Source organism: Pristis pectinata, chromosome 38 (assembly GCF_009764475.1).
Source record: "Pristis pectinata isolate sPriPec2 chromosome 38, sPriPec2.1.pri, whole genome shotgun sequence".
Classification (NCBI taxonomy): domain Eukaryota; kingdom Metazoa; phylum Chordata; class Chondrichthyes; order Rhinopristiformes; family Pristidae; genus Pristis; species Pristis pectinata.
In genome coordinates, this window is record NC_067441.1 from 5,509,616 (window position 1) to 5,516,902 (window position 7,287).

Consider the following 7,287-nt stretch of genomic DNA (forward strand, 5'->3'; position numbering starts at 1 on the left):
ATCAAAGGAACAGATTTGTTAATAACTATGCACACATGCATACATGTATGGAATCACGCATGTGTTGAAGCCGTAAAATAATTCACCGCTTTATGGCATTAGACACAGATAATATGTTTCTCAGATCCTATACCTGTCTGCTACTGTAGGGTTAAAAGGAACAGTAGATATAGGATTGTGTTGCAGGTTTATTTCCAGTATGAATTGGTTTGATACTGCTCACACTTTTTCATGGTCAACCAGAAGTGCTTTATCAGTTTCTCTGTCTTGGCTGAATGGTTGAACCAATTAGCTTTCCGTGTGATATCCCTGCATATATATTTCTTAAATGTTTCTCGAAAACATTCCTTCCCTTGAAAGTCTGAAGGCCCTAGAGGGCTGATTACCCAATCAGATATCACGAAGTGGTCATGACCTGGCATGTGTGGGATGTGAATGTTACTTTGCCGTCATCAGCTCACCAGCTTGAATGCTGCCCAAGATCCCACTGCATGTGGGCATGGACATCTTTATTATTTAAAAGGCTGCAAGTAGAACACATTTATCAGCTAACATCCCCACTCATGAAGAAGGGAAGATTATTGATGAATGAGGTATGGTAAGGGCACAGGGAGTTAATTAGTGAATTTGAACTAATAATCCAGAGGCTTTAACAAACAATCCAGAGACCCAAGTTCAAATCCCACCATGGCAGCTCTAAAGTTTAAATAATCTGGAATTTGGGGAGAAAATAACCACAGCAACCAGTTTTGTTATGATAATGATGGCCACAAAATGACTGGATTGTTCCCAAGTGCCTTTTAAGGGAGGACATCTGCCATCCCTACCTGATCTGGCATATATATGGCTCCAGACCCACCAGTGGCCTAGCGAGCCACGCTGTTGTACCATTACTATGATGTTGAAACAGGGAAAGAATAAAACCTGACAAACAAATCGCTTGGAATTCATGCATGAACTGAATTCCATCACAACAAAGTTGCTTCCAGCCCAGTTGACCCTGTGAAGTCTGGTGACTGGTGACTAAATTAGGGGAGCTCTCCCACTAGCAGACATAGATATGTATATGCACAGAATAATATCTTACAATGTGCCAGACTCCTCCATCACAATCCTGGTTACATCCTGGCCAACCAGCTGCATAGACTCACCAGAGATGACGGTACAGTGGGATCCATGGGCGATGGAATGGGGGGTGGAGGGTAAGGGGAAGAAGGCTGTGGCCTGACTCCAGATCCATGGACAAGAAAACCTTATCCTGATTGCCCCTGGCTTCCTCTCTCAGCTGATGAAACTGTGCTCCTCCATATTGAACAACACTGGGAAGAAGTACAGAAATTAGCAAGGGTACAGAATGTACTCTGAGTGGGCCTTCAATGTCCATCACCAAGAGTGGCATAGATGAGAGTGGAAGAGATACCATAATCATCATCAGCATTGAGAGGGAACACAGCACAGGTGATGGTCGGACAGGAGGTCTCACACAGCAGGCTATTTCACAAAGGAAGCAGAGTGAACATTTCAAGTCACTTATTTCTCCCCGCATTGTTGCTGCCTAACCTGTTGAATACTCCTAGCATTTGATTTTATTCTAGATTTGTATTTCACTTTCATTCAAAGGTATTTATCAAAATCTGCAATATTCATTTCCTCTTTTAAACGTCCCAGAACAATCCATAGCTGTTGTTATGTTCCATGTAACGGAAATACTGCATTCTTGGTCCCATTGCAATAATTCTCCTCTGCCTCCAGGCTTTCCAATGGTCTTGCTGATTGTAACATTTTTGATTTTTGATTTATTTGTTATATTTGGGGCATAGCACAATCGAAGTAACTTTCTCAATGATACAGTATGCCACTCTAATAGTGTTTTGTGCTAATCTCTTCCAGTTTTTCTTCTCAGGCCTTACAGATGCACAACCTGAGGAGGGGAACTCTCCTTTTAAGTATGTATTTTCCCTTGTCCTTGCCCTTCCATGCTCCCCCTATGGTTTCTGGAATGAATTAGTGCACTCTGCACTGGGCATCACATTCAATACAAGTTACTAGGAGCAGTCATGGAGGGAAAAGCCATGATAACATCTCACTGGAGGAGCTACTCAGCTGAAGAAGACAGGACTGCAGACACTGGAAACCAGCCACTTAAAAAAAGTTACTTTCTACAAACCACTGCCTGTTCAAGTTGCAACAAGAGAGCTTTCGCTACATGTCCAAGATTATCTCTGAGCTGAAATACCCCAAATCAGATGCCTAACTGATAAATACTACAAGCATGGAGACCATTAGACAGAAACAGTGCAGAGGAGATTTATAGGGAGAGGTACCAGAACAGTACAAATGCTGGAAATCTGAAATGAAAACTGAAAATGTTATTAATACTCAGATCAGGCAAAAATTGACATGAGTGGCAAAAAAGAGGTGTCAGGAGAAATGTTTTCATGCAGGAGTTTGTTGTGACGTTGGAATGCACTCCTGACAGAGTGGCGGAAGTAGATTAACAGTAATATTCAAAAGGAGTTTTGTTCTTAAACATGAAGAAAAGAAACTTCATTGTGTTAGGAGAAGGGCATGGAACTAACCGAGGAACTCTTTTAGAGAGCAGAATGGGTTCTGTCTGTGTTCAACCCTTCAATTATTCTGTGGTAGGCCAGTGACAGTATTTTATTGCCATGTGGTTTTCAAGAATGGACTCTTTCCAATGCGACTTCTGCTGGCTCCACCAAAGAATATAAGGTGACTACAGAATGTGACACCGATCAGCCACGTCTTACTGAATAGCAGAGCAGTTGCAAGGGACTGAATGGCTTGATTCTGCTTCCATTTCTTATGTTATTTTGTTTTCATTAGGTAAAGGCAGGCACCAAAGGTTCTTCACTGCAACAGACCCTGTTTAAACCAAGACAATGGAAAACACTAAAAAAATGTCATGAATTTCTTGTTTTCTTTGGGTCAGAGGAAGCTGAGAGATTTGACATGTTCTAAATTGAGGGGCTTAGGTCAAAGAGCAGGAAGGACCTACATCCCTTAGCTGAGAGTCAATAACCAGAGAACAGAGGGAATGGGGAGAACTATTTTTTCACAGTCAGTGATGGAAGTCTGGCACTCACAGCCTGAGGGGTGTGGCCAGAAACCCTTATCAAATCAAAAAAGTACCTGGATAAGGACTTTATGTGCCATAACCTATATATAAAATTTTGGCATGAGTATGGTGTTGAGATAGAGGTTCAGTTTATAATTGTACTGAATGGCAGAGCTGCCTCAGAGCATGGTCTACTCCTATACTTCAATGTCAATACTGGGGACTGAATTTTGAGAGGAGTGTTAGGATGAATAGCTCTTTTTCTGTCCGCTTGGAGACAATGGGCTGAATAGCCCTTTGTACTGTAAAGCTGCACAGTTATATAATTAGCGCAACTCTAACCTTAGTTTCCTGTTCATTGTCCTCCTTTCCCTCCTGTAAAGCACTCAGAAGTTGTCCCATTTAAGTGCAAGGTAATCTGTCACCTGTAAGAAATGAGGAGAAAGAGGACAAGTCTGAGAAAGGACACGTGTTGTCCGAAGATGAAAACAGATAAGTTCAGAGCGACATTTTATAATCCATTTAAAGCCAGCATGGCAGATATTTGGAAGTTATATGTCATTAAATTTGTTAACACATGCAAATAATTTGATAACAAATCAGGTTACATCAACACGAAACAACTGGCTGATTAATCATACATGTAGAGTAATCATCTGCTGCAAATATCTGCGACAAGGAAGTATAAACAATGAAAAAGAAACACTTGCATTTCTATAGCAGCTTTCACTACTCAGAACATCTCAAAACCAATGAAATAATTTTGATGTGTATTTTGACAGAACATAGGAAATGTAGCTGATTATTGTAGCTTGTTATTGTTTTTACCCTGTTCTACCTCAATGCACTGTGTAATGAATTGATCTGTACGAATGTATGCAAGACAAGTTTTTCACTGTACCTCAGTACAAGTGACAATAATAAACCAATACCCATGTTTGCTTTGCTCTGGAAGCTCCCGCAAATAGTAATGTGATAATGACCAGATGGTCTATTTTGGTGATGTTGGCTGTCCCAGAGAGGGGTGAGATGGCACGATTCTCCTGCTTCCAATCGTGGTCATAGGACTTTTATTTCAACAAGTGATCAAGTGGACCTTGGTTTGCCACCTTAATCAAAAGGCCACAACTTTCTCAACCAGCATAAGGCTTTTATGCTGGTCTTCCTGGAGTGTGACAAACCTGAAGCCCCTTGACTGCAGGGTGAAGATACGACTGGCAAGGAGACGGCTGACATGAAAAGGCTGGAGGATAGGCTTACAGGAAGGATGATTTCATCAGCTGGCAATGAACAGCATCTTGTATTTGTATACCACCTTTAACATTGGTGTTATTTTCAAATATTTGGCAGGGTCACATAAATTGATATTAGGACAGGCAACCCAATGTCAGATGAGGGATTTTAAGGAGTCACATAAATTAAGAGAGGCAGAGAAGTTTTTGGAGGGGTTTCCAGAGCCTGGGGCCCAGGCAGCTGAAGGCTTCCTAGAACCTAACCTGCCAATAATACAAAGTAGGATCAGGCTCATTCCCCCATAATATTCCCTTCTTAGCTGGGTCTTGGTCTCTGGAAACTATGTTAGTGTTGGTTGCCATGGAAGCACACTTTTCTGAAAGCAAGTAGATTGACAGTGAAGAGATGGTATTGGGATGTGGGTGCAGTTTGTGGAATTTTTTTGAGGATGTAGCCAGGGGAATACATAAGGGAAAACCAGTGGATGTGGTATATTTGGATTTTTAGGAGGTTTTTAATCAGGTCCCATGTAAGATATTAGTATGCAAAATAAAGTACATGGCATGAGAGTGAGGTATTGACATGGATAGGGAACTGTTTGGCAAACAGGAAACAAATAATAGGTCTTTTGATGAGTGCCAGCCACTGCTATAGTAAGGCCTAACGTAAATAGAACAACATCCTATCTTCCCTCTAGGGTCTTGCAACCCTCTGGAATGAAGACTGAATTGCCCTACTTCAGATAAACTGCCCTCTCATTGTTCCCCGGTACCATACCTATGTCCTTTCTCACCCTATTTCTTTAAATTGTCTTGTTAACAGGCGGTACTCACGCTCCTTATCACCTGATCTGTTCTAACCTATCTTCATATAGGCTTTTGTCTCACACCCCACTCCTCTGGTATGAGAAATGTAAACCCTCCACTCTCCTCCCAGTTCTGAGGAAGGGATGCTGACCCGAAATGTTGACTAGTTTCTCTTTCCACAGATGTTGGTTGACTGCCTGAGTTCTTCCAGCATTTCTGTTCTTGTCTCAGAACCTACCATCTGCAGTTTTATTTGTTTTCCAGTTAAGGGAGGGGGCCTGAGTAAGGGCTGAAACAAAGACTGTTCTATATCTCACAAAAAGATAGGTGTAGCTTGGGCCCACGCTCCCAAAGGTACATCCATGATCTGAAGAAAGCAAGTGGCGTTGAAGGAGAAGTTGTTCAACGTGAGGATGAGGTCAGCCTGGGAAATGAAATGTTGTTGAAAGAAGCGAAGGGACCTCAAACCATTTCACTGTGGGATGGAAGTGCAGAGGGATTGTACATCCATGGTAAAGAAGTGGGTCCAGGGAACTGGAAACTGTCAAAATGGTAGACAGAGGTATCATTTATTTCGTCCTCCTTCAACTCAATCCCATCACCCATTGTCCTGTGGTGGGGCAAGCGAAGGCTCAAACAATGGGTCTGCCCAGATAGAAAATGCTGGAAATACTCAGCAGGTCAGGCCACATCTATGGGAAGAGAGACAGCGTTAATGTTTCAGGTCAAATAGTCCAGGTAGTCCTGCTTGTCTAACTTGGTCAGGAAGTAGACACAGGCAGTGTGGGGCTGGAACGAAACAAGGCTAGAGGTTGTGCAAGAAATAAGGTCTGTGACTATGTGAAAGACCATGGCCTGATATTCAATGGTGGGGTCAATGGCCCAGAGGGAGATATGAGGATATGTTTGTGAGCTGACATTCGGCCTCTGTGAGACAGAGGTCACCACGGCTCGGTATGGTAACTGCTCTGCCTGTGTCTGCAAGAAACTGCAGAGAGTTGTGGACATAGCTCAGCACATCACTGAAACCAACCTCCCCTCCATGGACTCTGTTGACACTTCTCACTGCCTCAGTAAAGCAGCCAGCATAACCAAAGGCTCTACCCACCCAGGACATTCTCTCTTCTCCCCTCTCCCATCAGGCAGAAGATACAAAAGCCTGAAAGCACGTACCATCAGGCTCAAGGACAGCTTCTATCCCACAGTTATGACAATTGAACGGTTTCCTAGTATGATAAAATGGACTCTTGACCTCACAATCTCCCTCGTTATGACCTTGCACCCTATTGTCTGCCTGCACTGTACTTCCTCTGTAGCTGTGACACTTTATTCTGCATTGTTTTATCTTGTACTATCTCAATGCACTGTGTAATGAACTGATCTGTATGAACGGTAGGCAAGACAAGTATTTCAGTGTACCTCGGTACAAGTGACAATAATAAACCAATTCCAATTCAGTTGGCCAGACCACAACAGCACCACCTTTGTTAGACAGTCTGTTGATGATATCCCTGCTGGTTCCTGGAGAGAGTAGTAACTACTCCTCTTTGGTTATCATGAGGGGAATCTGGAGGTGTGAGAAAGGGTCTGCAGTCTGGGATGAGGGATCCTGGCTAAAGAAAGGGACATGGAGGCAGAGAAAGAGAGGTCAACATCATGTAGGACTGGATATTAAGATGGCTGATAGAGGGACAAAGGTGGGGGACTGATAATTCAGGATCAGAGAGGGTAAAGTCAGAAGGGCGGTGAAAAGTGGCAGGGTGTGGAACTGGGGGAAGAAGTAGGGTCACGGGAAAACGAAGATGGAGAAAGGTCAGTAAAGGTATCAGAATCCAAGAGCTGTTGGAATTTGCGATCTTTGACATCTGAAAGGAAGGGAAAAAAGTGGCCGGGAGCAGCGCCAAATTCGGCGAAAATAAAGTGGAACTGTGAACCTATACAGCTTTCTGAGACAAGAATGAATCCGTGCGGTCGTGAGAGAAATCGAGGACATGCATGTGCCCACACATGGGAATAAACATGGAGCTCAGGATACGATGAGAAACACTGGATAGTCCGACCATACCTGCGATCCTGGGCGGGTCCGAACTGTGAAGGGTGGAGTTTGAGTCCATGTGGGATGAGGTGGAGCCAAAGACATTTGCTAAGGAAAGAGATGTGTCTGTGGAA